We start from the raw sequence: 23364 nt of genomic DNA on the forward strand, positions 1-23364 counted from the left end.
GTAGAACACTAAAGCACATATTGTCATATCGGTAGAAAGTCATTAATTTGTGGACTAGATGCTGCATAAGCAGAGAAAGAAAAGCTGTATGTTTGCCGTCGAGGCTGTGACAATACTAACATTAGTAATGGCTTCCTGAAGCGGTTAAAACAATGTGACAAAAACACGCAAACCCAAATGTTTAATGTCTCAATTGTTACCATCTATTTGCATTAGTTTATATCCAGCTGGTCACTTTTATATATTCATTAGCCGGCGAAGTTGCATATTTAAAGCTAGTGACGTGATTGCTTTCTCAACATTGATATGTTCATGTAGCCGACAGAAACAAAGAAATCAGAGAATAAAGTGAGAGACTCTTCATGTAATATAGGCCTACATTTATGTAATTGTAATGCTCTGGCCTTTTTAAAGATGGCCATCTTTAAGCATGACTCTTTGGATTCATATGAAATGGTAACACTTTACAATAAGACTCCATTTTTAGCGCTAACTAAGGTTAATAAATGTTGTAGAAGTATTGTTCATTGTTAGTTTGGTAATTTCAACATTAACTAATACATTTTATATTAATATACTGTGAACTAACATGAATGATCAGAGTACATTTGTATTGCTCAAATAGTAATACATGCTGTAAAAACGTTACCAAAGTGTTACCTATGAAACTTACGTATGTGTCTAGGTTATCGCTAAAGAAACAAACATTTCACCTGTGATATTTTAATGTTTCAATTATTTTCTGTAGAACTTCTCATTTTAAAGCTACAATATATAACTTTAAAAAAAAAGCAATCACGAAATTAAATTGATAAATTGCGAAGACCTTGAGTTCCCATCCAGTGAGTCACTGGATGGGAACTCAAGGTCTTTGCAATTTATCCATTTAATTTCGTACATGTACATAAAACGAGGTGCAAGGGGCACATTGTTAATTTTGTAGCTATTTTGCCTCACTGAATTTTGAAACCCATATCAGCTAAAAAGTTTTCGCCACTTCTGATGCGTGCAAAGTTGAATGAGTTTTCGAGCATGTTTAGGCCATCAAAAATGTGATTCATTTTGGAAAAGAAGATAACAAATGGAGCAATTTCAAGAGGGTCCTCTTACCATCGCACCAACACTGACAAAGAACATAACGTTTACTGTACCTACTGATCGCACTTTAAATTAGTAATTCCCACTTTCTATTTCTAAGCTATTTTTTTTTTGTAAACTAAAAAGTGGAGATTTGTTGAAACTTGGAAGCTTTATTTTTAAGCTTATAAGCATTGCTATTGTAACTCATTGTGTTCTCCCTAGACATTTACAGAATATTGGTGTATTTCAATCCCTTTCATTTATTCCCTACATTTTCCTGACGTGGTCTTAAAACTTCTTCAAAACGTCTACCTTCATTAAACCTGCAGAAATGCTTGAAGGAGAAGGAGGCTGTGGCAGTGCAGACTGAGGGGTCTGAGGACGAGCTGTCTGTTTCTCCAGCTGCGGCACCACCACCACCGCTCCTGAAAGGACCTAAACAAAGACCTTGTGTGGTTTCAAAGAGAATCCGTCTAGCAGCAACGGTATGTATGATATTGGTGATTATTGCTACTACTCCTGCATAGATTCAGTCTTCCATGTGTTCTGTAGCTTATTGTGAAATTGAACCGTGAGTTTTGGGCGCAGCAAAGCTAGTCTTCATTTATATAGCGCTTTTAACAATGTAAATTGTAGAGGTCGACCGATTCGGTTTTGACGATATATCGGCACGATAGTTGATTGGGGGAACTATCGTTATCGGCAAAAATCCATACCGATAGTTTTTCCAGGTTGCGTCCTTTGCTGGAGCGGCTGAGAAGTGTGCGCTGTCCTCACACCAGCGTTTCTCAAAGTGTGGGGCGCGCCCCACTGGTGGGGAGCAGAAACGTGACAAGTGGGGCGCGACAAACGGGAGAAAATGTTGTAATTTTTGTGCCCATCTCTATTAATTCCTTTATTAATTCATTTATATAAACTCAAAACAAAACAACGACACATTTAAATGTAAGCCTTACTTAACCTTTTCACACGTAAGTTTAAAAGTTTATATAGGCCCCCGTTATTTAGATCGTATCCCTTTATGGTTTCCATGGTGACGCGTCATTGCTTGTCACGCCGCAGCCACTCTAGCGCTGAATGACTGATTATCTGCGTTTATTTCTCAAATTTGTTGGCTACAGCAGGAAATATCTGATATTCTGATTCTCAAATATGAGCAAGTGGATGTGTTTTGTTGTTTAAACATAGTTGGGCTATACGCGATGCGATGGGCGTTAGTTTATGCCGCATTTTAGAGAATCGGATCTGTTGCATTTAACAAACGTCAGTTTATCCACTTCTCCCGAAATACATGAAGTGGCCGGTGAACTGGGAGAAGCATAGAGGTAACTTGAAAGTTACTTACAAAATGTGTATTTGATATGAATAATACGTGTCGAATTATAATGGAAATAATAATTATTGCCGCTTCCATAGACATAAGTGTGTATTTGACTAACTCAAAATCTATTGCTTTTTTTAGTAACTTACGTGAATTCAAATTTCTGAAACCTAAAATGAACATTATGTGGTAGAAAACACTGAATAGTTGTGATGAGTAGTCGCTCTCCGTCTCTGGCTCAGAAAATATGTGTAGCCTACTACATAACAGGCTCATTGCAGACACTGAATTAGTTATTTTGAACTTTCAAAGTGCACCAGATTTATGAATTTATCTTTAAAACGTAGCTACACACTTTTCTTTCCCGGGGACCATGCCCCTGGACCCCTCTAGGGGTGCAGAGGTCCACACCACACACAAAATACTGTGGGAAACAGTAGCTTATATGATAGTCTTCGAAAAAATACAAAATACAATTATTATTATAAAAATACCTAAAACACGAACATTATTAGGATTTTACCACCTCCGCCTCGTTTTGAGCCAGGAAAAACCCTGAGATTATTAAAAAAAAAAAAATTCAACTTTCTTTGTTCTTTTTGCATGCAGTTTGCTAAGTGACAATATAAAGCAAAGCACAACTACACTAGTTCACACTTTTATTTTCTCCGTTTCTGAATTTGATGTTATCAGAGGCAAAATACAAACACAATTGCATTATTATTTTTATCTACTGTCATGTTTAAGTTTTTAAAATGTCATGTTAATAAAATACATTTTAACTTAAAGCCTAGTTTATTAACATTTTGTTGGGGCGATTGCATGGGGACAGGTGGGGCACGAACCCTTCCCTACCTTCAAAGTGGGAAACACTGCCTTACACTGTTTGAGAGCGCTAGGAAGAGCCTGCAGGCATTATACAGAGCGAGAGCGGGCTCTAGAGGCCAAATAACAAACTATCACTGGTGACTCGAGTCGTTTGCTTTAACACGCGAGGCTTGCGCGCAGTGCGGAGATCGCATGCTGTACGGAGAGCGCTGACACTTCAGATGCGCATTTAAAACACTGACAGCGAAACGGAGTGAATGTAGAACACTAAAGCACATATTGCCATATCGGTAGAAAGTCATTAATTTGTGGACTAGATGCTGCATAAGCAGAGAAAGAAAAGCTGTATGTTTGCCGTCGAGGCTGTGACAATACTAACATTAGTAATGGCTTCCTGAAGCGGTTAAAACAATGTGACAAAAACACACGCAAACCCAAATGTTTAATGTCTCAATTGTTACCATCTATTTGCATTAGTTTATATCCAGCTGGTCACTTTTATATATTCATTAGCCGGCGAAGTTGCATATTTAAAGCTAGTGACGTGATTGCTTTCTCAACATTGATATGTTCATGTAGCCGACAGAAACAAAGAAATCAGAGAATAAAGTGAGAGACTCTTCATGTAATATAGGCCTACATTTATGTAATTGTAATGCTCTGGCCTTTTTAAAGATGGCCATCTTTAAGCATGACTCTTTGGATTCATATGAAATGGTAACACTTTACAATAAGACTCCATTTTTAGCATTAACTAAGGTTAATAAATGTTGTAGAAGTATTGTTCATTGTTAGTTTGTTAATTTCAACATTGACTAATAATTTCTTTTTTTTAAAATTTTTTTGTGTATTTTTTTTATTACAAACAAAAGAATATATATATATATATATTTTTTTTTTTTATTACAAACAAAAGAATATATATATATATATATATATATTACAAACAAAAGAATATATATATATATATATACATACATAAATGTCCATTTCTGTATATATATATATATATATATATATATATATATATACACTCACCGGCCACTTTATTAGGTACCCCATGCTAGTAACGGGTTGGACCCCCTTTTGCCTTCAGAACTGCCTCAATTCTTCATGGCATAGATTCAACAAGGTGCTGGAAGCATTCCTCAGGGAGTTTGGTCCATATTGACATGATGGCATCACACAGTTGCCGCAGATTTGTCGGCTGCACATCCATGATGCGAATCTCCCGTTCCACCACATCCCAAAGATGCTCTATTGGATTGAGATCTGGTGACTGTGGAGGCCATTTGAGTACAGCGAACTCATTGTCATGTTCAAGAAACCAGTCTGAGATGATTCCAGCTTTATGACATGGCGCATTATCCTGCTGGAAGTAGCCATCAGAAGTTGGGTACATGGTGGCCATAAAGGGATGGACATGGTCAGAAACAATGCTCAGGTAGGCCGTGGCATTTAAACGATGCCCAATTGGCACTAAGGGGCCTAAAGTGTGCCAAGAAAACATCCCCCACACCATTACACCACCACCACCAGCCTGCACAGTGGTAACTAGGCATGATGGATTCATGTTCTCATTCTGTTTATGCTAAATTCTGACTCTACCATCTGAATGTCTCAACAGAAATCGAGACTCATCAGACCAGGCAACATTTTTCCAGTCTTCAACTGTCCAATTTTGGTGAGCTCTTGCAAATTGTAGCCTCTTTTTCCTATTTGTAGTGGAGATGAGTGGTACCCGGTGGGGTCTTCTGCTGTTGTAGCCCATCCGCCTCAAGGTTGTGCGTGTTGTGGCTTCACAAATGCTTTGCTGCATACCTCGGTTGTAACGAGTGGTTATTTCAGTCAAAGTTGCTCTTCTATCAGCTTGAATCAGTCGGCCCATTCTCCTCTGACCTCTGGCATCAACAAGGCATTTCCGCCCACAGAACTGCCGCTCACTGGATGTTTTTTCTTTTTCGGACCATTCTCTGTAAACCCTAGAGATGGTTGTGCGTGAAAATCCCAGTAGATTAGCAGTTTCTGAAATACTCAGACCAGCCCTTCTGGCACCAACAATCATGCCACGTTCAAAGTCACTCAAATCACCTTTCTTCCCCATACTGATGCTCGGTTTGAACTGCAGGAGATTGTTTTGACCATGTCTACATGCCTAAATGCACTGAGTTGCCGCCATGTGATTGGCTGCTTAGAAATTAAGTGTTAACGAGCAGTTGGACAGGTGTACCTAATAAAGTGGCCGGTGAGTGTATATATATATGAAATCAGAACAAAAAAGAACCCAAAAACAAATAATAGCAAACAGAAAAAACTAAACAAAAATGGGTTACAGTGCAGTCTAGTGACACCTTTGCATCATTAGTGTTTTATTTCCAATAATAGACTATGATTACATATGTTATATAATTACTCAATTTCCTACAAATTCCTTCCATCTCTTCCACAACAGAACCCCTTTTTGTTTTTTTAATCTCAAAGAAAAGGTAAGGATTTCCATCCTATATATTTCACTAACAATTGCTTTCCAGTCATCTATAGTGGGTGAGGTAGGTTGGAGCCATTTACGAGTGAGAGCCTTTTTAGCTGCCACCAGGAATATTCTCCATAGGTATATATAATCGGTTTCTTGTAAATCCAGATTTCCCAGAAAGAAGGTATACCATTGGAATGGAATTTTTATCCTTAATATAGCCTCTACAGTCCTGTGAACATCCTTCCAAAATAAGTGGATAACTGGACACGCCCAGAATATGTGGTGGTGATTTGCTACTTCTGAATTACAGTTTCTCCAACACCCTGATCCTACTTCACTATGGCTCTTTTGAGCAGGTGAAATAAAGAATCTACTTATATTTTTCCAGGCAAATAACCTCCATTGATGGGAGCATGTAGTTTTCCATTGGTAGTTACATGTTTCTAACCAAGCCTCTTCTGATATAGTTATGTTTACTTCTTTCTCCCATTTAATTCTGATATATGAGGTGGATTCTGGTCTATGTTGTGGAGACAATGATAAAGTTTAGAAATAACCTTGCTAATTGTAGTAGCCTTAAATGTAGACAAGAGTATCTTCATAAAATAATTTTGTTTCCAATTCCCGGTTTTATTTACTGTTGTGTTGAAGTTGTGTCTTATTTGAAAGTATCTGTACAAATCTTGATTACTCACTTCAAACCGATTCTTAAATTCTTGAAATGTTAAGAAAATATTGTTGTTTGTGATAGAATAATATGACGTAACTCCTTTCTTAATCCATTTCTTAACCCTCTGATGGTCTTATAAACAAAATCACACTCGTGGTCTTCGGGGTCTATTGGACCCCAGACAATAAAATTGAATTTTGTAACATAATTTTTTTTTTTTTTTTTACAAACATAATTTTACTCTGTTTATTAATGTTTTTACTCAACTTTTGTGCAGTTTTTGGAGGATTTATGATTTTTATTAAATTTCTATAAATTAATAAATAAATATTTATTTAAATAGGATTTTTACAAAAAAACAGCATTTTATGTTAAATAAACTTTATAAAAGACCCAGATTTCTAACTCTCATTCCTGGGGATACCATAGATAATTTTACAAGGTTTAATGTAAGATTTTTGCAAAATTTTTTGGAAAATACAGGTTAAAATTTTTAATAAATCACTTTAACCACTAGATGGCCATAGAGCTCCATTATACTATCCTATATCCTATATACTATTTGAATTACTGAAAGATATAGTTTCTAAAGTTGGATTCAATTGGATTCATATCTAAATATTATAAAATCACAATTATAACAAAAATAAAATACTTTGTCAAAGTTTAGCATTATTTTTGTACTGAAAAAACAACAGTTTTTCAATAATGTTACATTATGATTAGAATCAAACCTGAACAACATGTTACAAAGAGAAATGTTGGAGTGTTAAGGTTTTATCATTTATTTCAACTGAGCAGCAATAACAAATTAGCAAATAAAGCAGTAAAAATTTAAATATTTGTAAAATTTTTTTTATAAAAAACAATAAGGAAGAAAAACTAGGAAAAATTGTTTGGAACAATGGAAAAATAGTTGGTCTCATCTCAGTCTCGTTTACAGTGCAGTGTGTGTGTGGACATTTTCAATGTGTCTTAGTGTTACCAATTTATTTTTGCGGTGGTTCTGCATTTTAGATCATTTTATTTTACAAATTATGAGAAATTTCTTTATAGTCCGTATGTATTTCCTGTATATTGTATTCCTCTATATGTGTGTGCGCGTGTGTGTGTGTGCGCGTGTGTGAGCTTGATCATTTTGGATTGTGGATGTTTTTTGCATCGTTGGAAGTATGCCACTTTATTTCTGTCATTTCTGTCTGTGTTCTGCGTTATTTCTGATTTTGATGATGAATTTTGTCTATTTTGAGTCCAATGATAAATACATATATATTTATTTATTTATTTATAGATATTAAAATATATCATAAGTCCTCCCAAAACTGCACAAATGTTAAGTAAAACCTTAATAAACAGAGTAAAAGTATTTTTGTAAAATAAAAATAAAATTTTGTTCTGTTATTTTAAAATAAAATACAATTACATTTTTTGGACCCCGAAGACCACGAGTGTGACTATTTTTTGTCACGCCTAAATAAAAACAGATAACATTTCATTTAAAAAATTTTTTTGTAGATCTAGAAAGTGTTGAGATTGGCCGTAGGGTCCAATGGACCCCGAAACTTTGTCTAAAGTATTGGGGGTAAATTCTGTATCGTACGCACACCATCTAATTATTTTCAGTGTCTTTCAATTCACATTTTTTAATTATTGTGACCCATATTTCTAGTGTGATAGTAATCCATGGATATTCTTTACTTATATGGGCTCTTAGTAGTTTATCATCTGTGATTACTGCTTGGATTGGTACTTCAGAGAAAAAGGAAAGTTCAATTTGTTTCCATTTAGGTTTATAGCTTGGATTGCACCAGCAAACTATGGCTCTTAACTGGGCAGCTATGTAATAGTCTTTTAAGGAGGGGAGGGCGAAGCCACCTCTTTCTTTAGGTATCTGGAGTGTTTTATAACGAATTCTAGATTTTTTACCTTCCCAAATAAACCTTATAATCCATTTATCCCAATGTTTAAATTGTTCTTCTGAGACCTTTTTTGGAAGTGTCTGAAAAAGATATAGAAGCCTCGGGAGCATATTCATTTTAATAATATCCACTCTCTCCCCCAAATTCAAAAAAGGGAAAACACTCCACCTCTGGATATCTGCGTTAAGCTTACTATTTAAATGTCTATAATTTACATCTAGCAGGGTGTTAGTATCTTTTGGCAGGTAAATTCCCAAATATTTAATTACATCTACATTATAATTGATCCTATATTTGGTCCTTATTTCTTCAGATGGAATAAAATTATAGCAAATGTGTGTTTTTTTACATTTAGTCTGTATCCTGATAGAGTGCTAAATTTATCTAGTGTTGACATAAGGGTTGTAAATGATATTGCCAGGTCTCTCAAGTATATCATAACATCGTCTGCGAAATGTGCGAATAGCAATATTTTATGTTCATCTTCACCCATCTTTATCCCACTAATATAATGATTTTGCCGTATCCATTGACTAAGGGGTTCAATGTAGAGGGCAAAAAGGAGGGGGGAGAGAGGGCACCCCTGTCTTGTGCCTTTCTCCAGATTAAAAAATTAGATAGACTCATGTTTACTTTTATTCTGTCTCGTGGTCTCGAATATATTAATTGTATGGCTTTAATAATGTTTTCATGAAAACATAATATTTTAAATGTTCTATATAGGTATAATCATCTGACAGAATCAAAGGCTTTTTCGGCATCTAGACTCACTATCATTGCTGGCATGTTACTCTCTTGAATGTGTTTCATTATGTGTAGGGTGTGTATAACATTGTCCTGTGTTTGTCTTTGTTGAATGAATCCTGTCTGATCATTGTGGATCAGTTCTGGAAGTAATTTTTCTATCCTCCTATTCAATATTGCTGCATATAACTTATAATCAACATTCAAAACTGAGATGGGCCTATACGAAGCGCATTCTACTTTATCTTTTCCTTCCTTAGGAATAGGGGAGATAATCGCTTCATTCCATGAAATGGGAATCTCGCTTCCATGAAATGCAGCATTTCAGGCTGGAAGGAGGATAGGGACAAGTTGACAATATTAAACAAATTTTTATTTAGTGATCTCTGCTGACAGTTCTTGTGAAGTTATGTCCTTTATTAAACTTTCATTTTGTTCTTCTGTTAATTTGGGTAATTTTAATGAACTCAAAAATGCATTAATACCTGTTTCTTGACTAGATATATTTTCTGTATATAATTTTTTATAAAACTTTTTCATTTTAGGATCTCTAATTTTGTAAATTGTGTTGTCAGCTTGTTGTTTACAGAGTTTACTACCTAGAAGTTTTAATGATTTACTTCTAGCCTCGTTGTTTCAGAAATGTGAGATTCTTTTCTATTTCTGCATTATATACCTCAGTGATTTCTTCTTTTACTTTTCTAATCTCTTGCATTAAGCCTGGTCTATGCGCTTGTGTACTTTTATGTTCCCTTTATAGCTCTTTTAGTTGTACTTGTAGTTGAATGAGCTTCTCCTGTCTTAATTTCTTACCTAATGCTGTTTCTACAATTATTTTCCATCTCAAGACTGCTTTGCAGGCATCCCACAGTACTGCTGGGGAAACTTCTCCATTGTCATTCTCCTCTAGATAGTATTTAATTTCAGTTTTCATCTGTTCTATGAACTGCTCATTTAGAATACTATAGTTTAGTCTCCATAATGTATTTCTATGAATTTTATTTAGACTCACTGAGGCATATAATGGTGCATGATCAGACAGGTCCATTGCTCCTATGCTACATTTGTTTATCTTATGTCTATCTTTTCTGAACAGAAATAGATAGTCTATTCTCAAGTATTTGGAGTGTGCAAACGAGTAGTGAGTATAATCTCGTCCTTTAGGAAAAAAATCCCTCCAAAGGTCTAACAATCCTTCATCTCTTAATAGAGCTTTAAATTTCCTTGCTGTAGAAGTTATCAGTTTCTCTTTTGTAGAGGTATCCATTTTCGAGTTGAAAATTATATTAAAGTCTCCACCGCAAATTAAGGTTCCTTGTGACTCAGTTGTGATCATCTCAAAGATTTTTGGATAGAACTTAAATTTGCTACCTGGGGGGACATAAACATTGAGAAATGTAACTGGAGCCCCTTCAATTTGTCCTTTAATTAAAATATAGCGTCCTTCTTTATCCTTAACTTCAGTCTGCTGGTCATACCCAAGCTTGTTTGATATTAAAATAGCTACTCCCCTCCTTCTACCAGAAGGATGTGATGATGAAAATACATATTTAAATCCATTTCGGGCCAATTTAGAGTGTTCTGCCTGATCTAAATGGGTCTCTTAAACGCTACCTGAACCTTTTCTTTTTTTAATTTTGATATAATTCTAGTTCTCTTAACAGGATTATGGACTCCATTTATATTATATGTAACTAATTTAAACCCTTGCTCTATGCCAACCATGTATTATGTATAATTATTATTAACACCTTCGTACACATAAACCCAACTGTACTTCCATTTACCTAGTAATAGAACCTCAGGGCTTTGAACAATGTAAAACAAAAACATGAACAAGAACATGTATCATATAAAGGGACTTCCATAGAAGAGATCTTCTTAGAGATCAGAGATCAATTTTAGGTCTCCCAACATTAAACTATGAGTAACTAGCACTTGGAAAGGGCTACCGATGTGTTCTAGTATAGTTAGCTTATTCTGCAAAGGTTTATTCCAAAAAGTTTATTCCAAATAAACACATCCCCTGACCTGCATTAATGCCGACCCGTCATTTTCCTGTAATTTAAGTTGCATCCGTTGAACCGGTCAGTGTGCGAGCTCACCTTCTAATTATTTTCGTCTGAAAGTTTTCAGTCGTTCCACGTTGTCTGGTGTTACCTCCTCGCCCCCTTTTCGTTGACCAAGCTCGGCGCTGAAGGCGTTCCAGTGGCGTCTGTTGTGGTCGGATGATGTCCACCTGAAGGCCTCTGTCGCCTCTTCCGCAGAATTATAGAGCACTGTCTCGCCTTCGTAGAACACCCGGAGTTTCGCTGGATATGAAGTTTGGAATCTGATCTTTTTTTCCTTCAACACTGATTTTGCTTGTGCATATTCTTTTCGTTTCTTTAGGATATCGGGAGTAATCGTGGTCACATGTAATTCTTGCATTGTTCCATTTCAGCTCTCCTTTTTTCCACACCTGTCCCAAGATCTCTTCTTTCGTCTTGGAGCTCAGGAATTTAGCGATTACGGAGCTTGGTCTCGTATTGTCCGTTGGCTTTGACGATAAAGCTCTGACCCCACTGAATATGGAGATCCGTCGTTGGGTCAAGCCCCAACCCATCCTTCAGCAAGTCTTCAATAAACTTGATAGTTGATGAGCCATTTTCGCTGCTCTCTGGAATTCCGTATATTCTAATGTTGTCTCGCCTCGACCTGCCTTCTTGATCGGTTAACTTCGCTTCGAGCCTGGAGTTTCAGCAGTGCAGACAGCACCTCACCCGTGTGTTGAATTTGTTCCTCGGCTTGCACGATACGATTCTCAGCATCTTCGATTCTCTTGTTTGTAGTGTTCAAAAAATCCTCCTTGATATCCGCTAGTTTTTCATTATTTTCCTTTCTGAATTCTCTTAACTCAATGAGTATCTTTTCCAGGTTAATTTCCCCCTCAGCGTTAGCATGACTGCGAGCTGTCTGCTCTTTTTCACCCTTTTCTTCTCCAGTCTTTTCTTCACGTCCTGGAACTTTCTTTTGTTTCGCCCTTGTTTCCATCCCTGCCCCACACTCCATTATGTTTTATATAAAAATGAACTGAATATCTAAATATTTCGGGGGCTTTTACAAGTATCTGTCGAGAGAGCAATTCACTCACGCTGCCATCAGTGTTCGTGCGCTACCGGAAGTCCTCGACTAATACATTTTGTATTAAGTTTTAATTTTATCTGTTAACCTTGGTTAATATACTGTGAACTAACATGAATGATCATAGTACATTTGTATTGGTCAAATGGTAACACATGCTGTAAAAACTTTACCAAAGTGTTACCTATGAAACTTACGTATGTGTCTAGGTTATCGCTAAATAAACAAACATTTCACCTGTGATATTTTAATGTTTCAACTATTTTCTGTAGAACTTCTCATTTTAAGAGTACAATATGTAACTTTTGTCGCCGCTAGGTGTCGCCAACCTCTTACATTAAAGGCGTAGGCTGATGACGCAAAATTTGCTAAGAATTATGGAGCTTGTCGTCAAGTCAAGTCACCTTTATTTGTATAGCGCTTTTTACAATACAGATTGTATCAAAGCAGCTTCACAGTGATAACATGAAAATAATACAACACAGATCAATAATATTGTTTAATATTAAATGTCCCCAACCAAGCAAGCCAAAAGCCAAGGCAACAGTGGCAAGGAACCAAAACTCCATCAGCTGACAGAATGGAGAAAAATACCTTGGGAGAAACCAGGCTCAGTCAGGGGCCAGGTCTCCTCTGGCCAACGATAGAATAGTGTGTGATTCGGGTAGCATTACAAAACAAATTGGATAGAAACATTAAGAGTATTTATCCATTTCCATCTGTTTGGAAGTCAAAGTAATCACGCCGGTATGGAGATGAGTTGTTGAGGATCAGTGCCGATGGCTGTCGTGTTGGTGAGACCGGCACTAAGGATGAGTCGGGATGGGTCCAGGCACAGGTCCACCATAGAGAGACCCTCGGGATAAACAGAGACACTAATTTTAGCGTAGACGCCATCCTTCCTATGATGTACCAAGTACATCATGGTTTACGGGATGTGTTCCTGCTTCTGGCTGATATTATCCTAACCAAAATATCCTAATTTTGAGTTAAGGAAGTCTATAGTGTGTTATGTGTATGCTAGGCCAAAGAGATGTGTTTTTAGTCTAGATTTGAACTGACAGCCATCAAGTGTTAGACAGTATTCTAGGCTGTTACGTGTGGAAGTTTTTTGTCCAATAATTAGAATCTCTGTTTTTTTCAGAATTTAGTAGTAGGAAATTACTAGTCATCCCATTTTTTATATCAGCTATGCATTCCGTTAATTTTGTGAATTGGTAAGTTTCATTAGGTTTTGAAGAAATATGCAGCTGAGTATCATCAGCATAACAGTGAAAGCTAATTCCATGTTTCCAAATGATATCTCCCAAGGGTAGCATGTACAGAGTAAATAGCAGTGGTCCCAGTACTGAGCCTTGTGGTACGCCATACTGAACTTGTGATCGATAAGACATCTCTTCATTTACTGCTACAAATTGATAACGGTCCGATAAGTATGATTTAAACCATGCTAATGCAATTCCACAAATGCCAACATAGTTTTCTAGTCTATTTAAAAGAATGTTGTGGTCGATAGTATCAAATGCAGCACTAAGATCGAGTAACACTAATAGAGAGATACAACCACGATCGGATGATAAGAGCAAATCATTTGTGACTCTAATGAGACCAGTCTCAGTACTATGGTACTGTCTAAATCCGGACTGAAAATCCTCGCAGATATCATTTCTTTCTAGAAAGGAACACAGTTGTGAAGATACTGCTTTTTCTAATATCTTTGACAGAAAAGGCAGATTCAAGATTGGCCTGTAATTGACTAATTCTGTAGGATCAAGTTGCGTTTTTTTAACAAGCGGTTTTATCATAGCCAGCTTAAATGTTTTTGGTACGTATCCTAGTGACAAAGACAAATTAATGATATTAAGAAGAGGATATATGACCTCTGGAAGCATCTCTTTCAGTAGCTTAGTCGGTATAGGGTCTAGCATACAGGGTATACAGGGCTCGTTGACAGGCTAGCGAGTTAGTGTATAGTACTAAAAATAACGAAAGTTGTGTAAGTGTATAGTACTAAAAATAACGGAAGTTGTTTAAGGTTTATCTGAAATGTTGGGTAAAATGTATGTAGTAGTATAAACAACTAGAAATGATGGTTCAAAACCCGATGGATCTAATAATGTTTATGGATTAGTGAATGCATTGATGTTTTTAACACGACTGTAGTGTGAAGCAGGGCGCGATTGCTAATAAGAGACATATTCAGGAATGGAAAGGAAAGGAATATGGTCATTTCATTCTGCCGAACAACACCCAAGTGCAGAATTACTACTCACACAGGTCAGTTTATCAGACGAATGAAACTTGTGAGGTAACACAGCGCTGTTTCACTTGCTCTACACTAGTGGTTCTCAACGGGGGCGTTTAGAGAACAAGGGGGGCGTTAGAAGCAAGATTTTTGAAAGGGGGGCGTTCAGGTGTTAATGGGTTAAATGAGTTATGAGTTAAAATCTATGGTTAAAATATAACGCAATTTTTGTTCATTTACTTTTATTCATTTTAAGCATTTAATAATTTATTTGTAATAAACACTTTAAGTGGGCTATTAAAAAAGTGTTAGGACTATGTATATGTTAAATTATGTTGTAAAACATGCGCAGAGCGTGAGGTCATATTGTGTGTGCGCGTCTATGGTGCGGGTAGAAAAAATTTGTCAGCAGCCTCTCAAAAAAAAAAAAAAAAAAAAAACATTCGTCCGCTCTACTCCTGACCGCAGGTCCGCCGTCAGTGTTGTAGGTATACAGGCACTTGGCAGTTTTTTTGTGTTCATTCATTTCTATTGCATTACGATTGAAAGCAGAACCAACAATGTCAAAAATATGATGTGCAGTCAAGTTTGGGTGTGTGTGTATCATGTATACTGTTTAAATGAGTGTTCACTTCTCACCGATACGCTTGTTGTGATTCGCGGAGCTTTGACGAGTTATTTTGACCACTATCGCTGACTAGAATCACGCAGCGGAGGAATGGAAAGTTGACAAGCCATTAAAAAGTATTGATAATTTTAAACACTTATATATTTTCAATAAATCATGTTCCCATTCACACTAAATTCAATTTATAAGGTAAAACTTTTTTAAAACATTTTTAGGCATTATCAATCCCTATGCCTGCCTAATGCCAAAATGTTTTATTTGTTCACCAAGTAATTTACTAGGCATTTTTTGTTAACTCGCGCAAGACAGTATTGAAAAAATGACAATTTGATGGATAATTTAAATATATTCTGGAATCAGATTTTGGTAATGTATTAATTCCGCAATCACATTTGAGCGCGAAACGCTGCTTGGATAGTTTCAAGATAGTTAAAAATAATTAATAATACAATAATAATTTAATTTAATTTAATTAATCATATGTGTTCATATGTGTTTTACTGATTATGAACACAAATTAATCACGACAAACCATTAATATAAATTCATTTTAATTATACCATTGATGAAAACCAGCTGATAAGGTATTTTAGGCCTACAATTCTAACATAATTTTTCATGAAAAATTAGGATTGTATTTATTTATTTTTTGAAAGTAAGGTTAATGCAAGTAGCTTCTTGCAATACTTTCCTAAATGAGTAATAAAACCTACGTGCAAACATTACCGCTTTAATGACCGTCCTTTATTTTTCAGTGCATTTGTTTTACAATATATGGCTTTTACTGTCATGGGATTAATATTATAACTATTGCTAGTAGTGTAATAGACAAACACAACTAAAAGAGGTTTGCATTTTCCTTTGTTTAATTTGCACACTGAATATGGGTGGAGCTTTTAATTTTGAACTCTCAAAGTGCACCAGATTGATGAATTTAACATTAAAATGCACAAAATTTTCTTGTAGGGGGGCATGCCCCCAAACCCCCCTAAGGCCCGAGGACCACCCACCACAGATTTACTGTAACAAACAACCTGTGAGAAACACTGCTATTGCTATGCCAATGCAACTTATAGCTTTTTGGGGGGATTAATCACTGTGGAGTATAGTTTAATTGTATTAATAAATTACAATTGTGTACTTATTTCATCTGTTAACTCTCACTCGCTTGACTCGCTCATAACATGGCATTAGTTGGGGTGGGGGGCGGTCAGGGACCTGGATATTGGATAGGGGGCGCTGGCCCAAAAAAGGTTGAGAACCACTGCTCTACACTATCACACTAAACTGCATTTGAGTGTGTTGAAAGTTATAATGTTATTCTGTGAGTTCGTTTGTTTGGCTAATTGAGATTAGCAGTAAACTAGATCAACATTAGAATAACATACAGATCATATTCTAACATTTCATCATTTTGAACTATATCACATTGATTGGTTTTATGTACATTTGCTCACCTGTCTAATAAAGTATGTAGGAACGGCGTTGAGTCGAAGTTTGTTCTCTCGGCATCTCGAAAACGCCATGCTGATATTGATCCTCGTTTTGGTTCTCATTTTTTCTCCAAAGTCTGCTTGGCATGGTCCATAATGTTTGAACGAAACAACAACAGCGTGCAGATAGACATTACGAACTACACAGTTGTCCACGTCTGTCGCCTTGGTTACTATGGCAGTACGAGCAGAAACCAGGGAGAACGCCAATATTACGTCAGGTGACAAGTGAATTTATTTTTCCAGGACGGACAATTATTTAAAATTGGAATTTCTCTGAAATTAAAAATCTTTGGGGACTTTTGGGATATTGTAAGTACACAAATGCAGGAAATATAATCACACTGTCCAAGTGATTTGGGGATATTTTATTACAAAATTCTTACATATTGTAGCTTTACGTAATATATTAATATTTATGTTTATTTAATTTAGCACATTTCAGTTCAGCATGTTTTACTTGGGAGTGTTATGTTTTTATCCAGTATCCACTATCGGTTGATTAATCGGTTATCGGCAGCTCTAGAATAAAGTTATTGTCCAATTAAAGTTAGTTTTGATTGATTCACTTCCATCGCAACCATAAATAGTTATTAAGTTAGGGCAGTGGTATAGTCTATTTATTTGTAGTGTGTATACTGTGTTACTCCCCACCAGGGCCTGAAATTAACACCCGACCACCTGCCAAATGCGGGTGAATTTTGCTATTGGCGGGTAACACTGTCAATCTACCTGCCACATTGGCGGGTAGCCAATGAGAATTGAGTGATTCATTAGGTTTTTTTTTTTACGTTTTCGTTTTCATTTTCATTGCGTTGGACCTTAGCTATAATGTGGCGGCACATTACTGGGGTAAAAAGGCCAGCTGAAACAAGCAACCAACAAAAAGATGAGGATGAGTCAAAGAAAAGTAAAAGAAGACATTTATACAAAGTGGTCAATTGGCGACAACGGCAAGGTTCGTGAGCGGCTGATTTATGACAGCGACTGTTGTTTCGTAACGTTCATGCGATCAGAAAGAAGATGAGGCCCTTTTCTGACTACGCTTGGATGTGCCAGTATTGAACTGTTGGTGAGATGGGATGAGATAATGTAACGCTGACGTAGGCTCCAGAACAATGACAGTTGCACAGATGTGTGCGTGTGCAACTGTAGTACATGTTGGGAGTTGGGAACCGGTGAGAAAATGTCCGGTACCCGGTAATTTTACCAGTAATAATATTAATTTAGTTCTGCTTAACGGTTCCTGAACGCTGTAACTAAAAGCTGTCAGGACCTAGCTGTCTACGTGACTAAATCAGCCATCAACACAGCCACGGGTGATTTGTTTAACGTTACATACGAGCTGCGGTAGGTCTATAGATCTGTTGTGCGTGTGTGTGTCAAAATCAATGAATAAAAAGATTTTTTTTAAATGTATATTCTAAGAGTTATTATTACTTATATTGATTTCGTTAATAACTTGACAGCACTTAAATGTGTACAAGTTAAAGAACAATATTGTGAAATTCCGTTTTTCACCTATGAAAATGAGGCAAAAAAAAAAAAAAGGCTGGTAAAAAGTCTCTGTGGCAGGTGAATTTAGATATCCACCTGCCACAGTGGCTGGTGGCCAAAAAAGTTAACTTCAGGCCCTGCTCCCCACTAATAGTAATATATTTCTGTTATAATTTCTTCGAGTTTTATCGAACTTTTAGTTTGACAGGTTGTCGTAAAGATATTAGCCTACAGTTTCTGTCTGTGTGTATATGATACAAATGAATGACGATAGTTTTATCAAATAAAATGGTGAATTTCTAGTAAAGTTACTCTCATAGCAGCTCTGCGATGAAGTTGACGTGTGTTGCCTTTATCATGTCTAAATACAGTGAAACGCTGAAAACACCTCGAGCGTCACGCGCGCTTCAGTGTGTGTGTGTGTGTGTTTGTGTGTGTGTGTAGTGGATCACACATTTAAGCGCTCATTCCCAGAGACGCATAGAACAATTGCAGTCTCTTTGAGCTTTAATATTCACAGACACTAGTCTAAATCGAGATTTAATTCATAGTACAGCCCTACTTTTGATTTATTCATAAAAAAAATGGCCAAATTCTGTGACATTCTGTTTTGTGGATTACGCAATTTAATCCGTGCCGCTTTGAACTTTCACACTTTCTTTCATAAATTCACCCCGTCTGTGTGTGCAGTCACAAAACAAAGTTGTTACGTATCGTAACACTTGTTTGTAGTGGGTATACGTAAATCCCTGGCCTTTCCTAGTGGGTATACGGCGTATACCTGCGTATCATGTAGACTACACCACTGAGTTAGGGGCCAGTAACAACACACCGTTTTAAAAGAAAACTTTACGTTACGTTTACGAAAACGTTTGAATATATGTGCGCAGGGGTAGCCACGCAAACCGAAATTATCCCTGCTTTATTAGTAGAGAGGTAAAGGGAAGGGAAGGAGGCCTTCACAGGGGAGAGGCTAGCTGACACTTCAGGACTGCATTCTCAACATGTCCAGGCGCAGGTCCTTCATCAGATCCGGATACGGCCTGGATCCGGCGGACTGCGTTAAACCTCGGGGTAAACACAGAGACTAATATTAGTGTATATACACTACTAAAAAAAACTCACACATACAAGTAAAACGCTCTTATATACACTACTGAAAAGCTCTCATACATACATACATACATACATACATGTGAAATGCTCCTATGTATACAACCGAAAAGCTCTCACACATACAAGTATATAATATTTAACTATAATGTGTGAAAGGATTTCACTGTGAGAGGTGTTTCAGTAAAACCGGAAGCCATTTCAGTCAAACCGGAAGGGCTTGTTGATGCGCAATTCACGGCGCGATTCATGTGTTGATCGCAACACTAATGTCTACCCAACAGCTTGCAAGCAGCCTCACTTGTATGTATGAGAGCTTTTCAGTAGTCTATATAAAAGCCTTTCACTTGTAGACAAGAAACAGAAACACAAGAAAGTTGATGGTCCTGCCGAGGCCCTCTCGCCGAGTGGCCACTCATGACCGGCAAACCCCTGAAGCGGCAAACCGGCAGGGAATAACCAAACTGACTGTTCTACAGACCCCCTCGGGATATCGTTGGAGTGTGCAGGCCCCTCGGCGCCCTGAAGCGGTGAACCGGTAGGGAACAACCGAGCTGACTGCTTTACGACACTTCTCAGAGGGAAGCATGAGAACACTGACACTTCAGTGCCCTGAAGCGGCGAACCGACAGGGAACTACCGGACTGACAGCGCTGCGACTTTCCTCTGTGAGTCGCTCCCCAGAGGGTGTCAAGGGAACAGGACTTTTTTTCGCCGAAGCTCTCTTAGAGACAAGAACATTCCTCAGATCTTGTCTGACTCTCACAGGCTTCGATTGTGACCACCCCCCAGATTGTGTAGGAGCCTGGGCAGCAATACCTTTTTTTTTTTACTTTCTGTGCAGCGAGACATCGAATCGGCTTGGAAGAAACTTCCGAAACGCCCCTGAATGTTACTTCGCCTCCTGAATCCGTCGACGACAGTGATGTTCCGTGGCCACCAGGGCTGTTTAGAATGGCCAATAGATATAGCCGTCTCACTGGTGGCATGGAGAGACAGTTTTTACTATCTGTTGCGCGATACAATTCTTAAATTATGTCAGCGCTAACTTCCTCACAATTATCCCTCAGCAGATCAGCCTGATATGCCTGCAGAATTGACATAGTGTGCAGACATGACACAGCCTGACCCACTGCCTTTCAGAGGCTTGGTGGGTAATGCCGGGACTTTAAAAAAAAATTATGACGACTCGGGGGAGAGATAGCTCGCAAGCATCTCTTCCATACGAGGCATCGTTAAATAACCATAGTTTTCAATACCAGAAACATTGCTGAAACAGGAAGTTTTCGAGAATAGAAAATTCTGAATGAGACCAGTTTTTTCCACGATCTCAACACCTCGGTGTGGAGATAGGGAAAAAACTTCAGTCCCCGGCGTGGAGGTTGGGGTTTATTAGATAAAAATCTGTCATCAACCAAGCTTTTATATCATGAACCTGATCCTCAGCTGGTCAGTTAATGATTAATCTGGCTACAGCACGAGACAAAACCTCCATAAACTCCTCATCTGCGTATGAGCTGGCGAAAACTCATGATCCACTGCATCAATGCTTACGACATCCAATTCCTCGGAACTGGATAACCACAGCATTAGTGCCTCATCTTCGGGAGAAGAAACCACAGCACATGGTTCTCCCTGCAATAAGGCACTCGATCTTTCAGGTAAAGGCTGAGATAGGGCAGAGCCCATCTCAAACCCTGCTGACAAATCCAAGCCTTCGCTGTGCCTCAGCAACAGCGGGACCCACACCATGGGGAACGCACACCGAACCGTCCTCCTCGAAGAATGCTTGGCGGGAGCGGAGTGTCATTACAGGCAAATGTTTATCGCAATGCTCACAGCCAGCCCCCTTGAGGGCTGACTGGGCATGCTCCACTCCCAGAGAAGAGACACACAGCTGATGTGTGTCCACCCCCCTACCCGTGATATAATGAGGGCAAGGGACAACACACTGCCTGAACTCTTGTTTATTCGCCATGCTTTCCTACTATATATTGTGACAGACAAATAAAATAAATAAATAATAGACAAGGGCAGTATACAGAGAGCGCTTGCTGAAGGCACAGAAGCTAACACGGTCTGTTTTCAGGGATGCCTCATAGTTTCCTGGTCTATGACGTTGTAACACCCCTTTCTTTTAAAGACGTTACTCTTGAGGGGGTTCAACAGATTTTTGACATGTACTGATAAATCGGTCTCTTCAAAAAACAAATGATAATTTAAACCAATTTTATTTTCCTCACCAGTGCTTAATACATGTGCCAAACAGACAATAGAAATAAACTGCAAAACAATCTCAAAGGTCTTTGTCTCTTCAATAATGAGACAATGAGATGAAGTAAAGTTACTTATCTCTTTGAATGACTTTGATAAGTGATGATGAAGATGACATGAGCTATAAATCCACAAGGCTATTTGAGTACGTTGCAATGATTGTAATCCTATAATCCACAATGTGAGAAAAGATCTCAGTCAACGGCGTTCAGTGAAACGTTGTCCTCAGCCCCACGTTACTAGCCATGTGCAAGGTCATGTGTTGTAGCCTCATTATCCGCGTGGACTGCACTTGAATTCACTGTCTCTTGTTTCCAAACTGTGCTCACAAACGAACATGTGGAAATAAAAAGTCATTTCTAGAAAGAAATCAAATAACTAACATCAGTGATCTTAAGAAACAAACACAACATCAAATATATATCCCAATCCACACTCACAGTTGAGCAGAAAGAAGCAAGAAGGTAACATGAATTCAATCATTAGATTTCCCTCTACCAAACTAACTGACTTTATGGTGGCTGTGTTTATATACCTGTTTACCTCCAGGCAATAGCGCCCACTAACTGCTGCTGTTGTTACTGCATGTGACCCAAATACATCAGACAAGGGCATCAACAAGATTAGCTAAAATACGATACAAAAAGTTAGATTTTGTCTGTTACAACATCACCCGCCTATGACGTTGTGTCTTTCTTTTGGACTGATTATACACGTACTTCAAGACGCATCATGCATGGACGTACCCACCGTGTCTTGATGCAGCTTGAGTTCCCTTGAAAGGGAAACCTAAATTGTTAATGTTTTTTGTATCCCAAATTGTGTTTTAAAAATAAGTAATTCTTAGGACAACATGCTTAGTTTCATCAATTTCTGATGCTCAGGGACCTTACAAATGAACTATTGAACTATTAGACGTTTCAACTGACAGATGAAGGATCTAATACTAAAGCTGTCCACTAGAAAGAGTCATAGGATAAGACACAGTGGGAATTCAGACATACATGAATTCCCTCTCAACATGAAATACATGCATAGGGCTGGGTATTGTTCAAAATCTTTCGTTCTGGTGCCAATTTCGATACCTCAGTTTCGATACCGGTTCCTAACAATACTTTTTTTCGATACCAATTTTATGAAATCCATTTGAACAAGATTCCATAACACATTACCTCAGAATAACTTTGGTTTTATTTTTTCAGTTTGACTCATGCTCCTAGCCAGTGCAAAAAGGAACAACAAAAAAAGCACAAAGGAACAAAAAATGTTTTATAAAGAGCTCATGCTTACCAAAGCTGATTTTTTTTAAATAAAAAATACAGTAAAACTTGTAATATTGTAAAACAGTATTACAATTTAAAATCTTATTTGAATATATTTCAAAATGTAATTTATAGAAATTAATTGAATTAAAAGCTGAATTTTCAAAATCATTACTTCAATGTCACATGACCCTTCAGAAATATGAAAACAGTTTGCTGCTTAGGCCTAATATTTTGGAAACTATGATACATTTTTTCATGATTCTTTGATGAATAAAACATTCAAAAGAACAGCATTTATTTAAAAACGAAATATTTTGTAACATTACACATGTTTTAATGTCACTTTTGATAACTTTAATGCATCCTATTACTTACTGGAAAAAAAATTCTGACTAACCAAAACATTTTTGAACGGCAGTGTACATTCAGTAGGTTATTATTTATTGCAATATAAACACTGTCAGAGTGATCAACAAGGTATCTCTTTATTTACCAGTCGAAGACGGAGCAACTTTTATCAAATACTGCATCGCGCGCTGTTGGCATAGAGCCTGGAGAAATGTACCCCCACTTTTGATTGACTTTTCCACATCTTTAAGGTATTATGTGTGTGTGCTCGCGTCTCATATGCAGTGGCGGATTTAGCAAATTGGGGGCCCAAGGCGAAGGTAGTATGGGGCCCCCCCAT

The 23364-nt window shown here is 37.5% G+C and overlaps 1 long non-coding RNA gene across 1 annotated transcript in view; it reads left to right on the plus strand.

Moving 5' to 3' along the window:
* Nucleotides 1–1320: 1320 nt before the first annotated feature.
* LOC143726096 (uncharacterized) overlaps nt 1321–23364 on the plus strand; it is a 42291-nt gene continuing 20247 nt past the window's right edge. The window contains exon 1 of the long non-coding RNA XR_013198381.1: nt 1321–1565. This is a non-coding gene — a long non-coding RNA (uncharacterized LOC143726096). The remainder of the gene's footprint in view (nt 1566–23364) is intronic.

The sequence above is a fragment of the Siphateles boraxobius genome, unplaced genomic scaffold (assembly GCF_051911475.1).
Source record: "Siphateles boraxobius isolate OS27281-9 unplaced genomic scaffold, OSU_SipBor_1 77, whole genome shotgun sequence".
Lineage (NCBI taxonomy): Eukaryota > Metazoa > Chordata > Actinopteri > Cypriniformes > Leuciscidae > Siphateles > Siphateles boraxobius.